The following is a 577-nucleotide window of genomic DNA, read 5'->3' as shown; positions in this document are numbered from 1 at the left end:
TCGGCAAACTCTACACTTGTAAACAGTGACATCATGGCTACTATGAAATTAAATTCTTTATAGAAGTAATAATCACTTTAAAAATGTAAGGATATGAAATACTATACTTATTTTGTAATCCTTTTATTAGACGTATATGATAAAAATTGCATTTGAGTAAGATTTCTTACTATAGACTCTTTTGACATGCCCCAATAGTCAGTTCCAAATAATCCATCATGTTTCACCCTTCTAACAAAGTTGCCAACTTTGTGATTGGGGGAAGTGGGAAAATTAGATAGCATTACTAACCTCTTCTTGAAAAAGTGCTCTTGTAAACACAGCTGAAGTTGTGAGTGCTCAACACTGGCATTTTTACCCCTGGCTGCAGCCAGTGAGGAGAAACAGCCCCTCAAAAGTTGGCTTAAAGTCTCACATTTGCCTCCTGTCTCTTGAAAAGAAGAGTAGTAGTTTTCTACACTTCCATCTTACTGGAGTGGTTGAGTACACAATCTCTGGCAGTATGATGTGGGGAAATCACTTTAGGAATGCTCATGCACTTTAAATCCTATTTAACTGATCATGAGCTGTTTATAGC

The 577-nt window shown here is 36.6% G+C and overlaps 1 protein-coding gene across 1 annotated transcript in view; it reads left to right on the top strand.

The window, feature by feature from the left end:
- Positions 1-577, top strand: part of LOC119593717 (WW domain-containing adapter protein with coiled-coil-like) — a gene marked incomplete in the record, with an annotated part of 31,198 nt that overhangs the window by 27,929 nt on the left and 2,692 nt on the right.

This window comes from Penaeus monodon, chromosome 32, assembly GCF_015228065.2.
Source record: "Penaeus monodon isolate SGIC_2016 chromosome 32, NSTDA_Pmon_1, whole genome shotgun sequence".
NCBI lineage: Eukaryota > Metazoa > Arthropoda > Malacostraca > Decapoda > Penaeidae > Penaeus > Penaeus monodon.
This window is presented reverse-complemented; position numbering and strand designations above follow the sequence as displayed.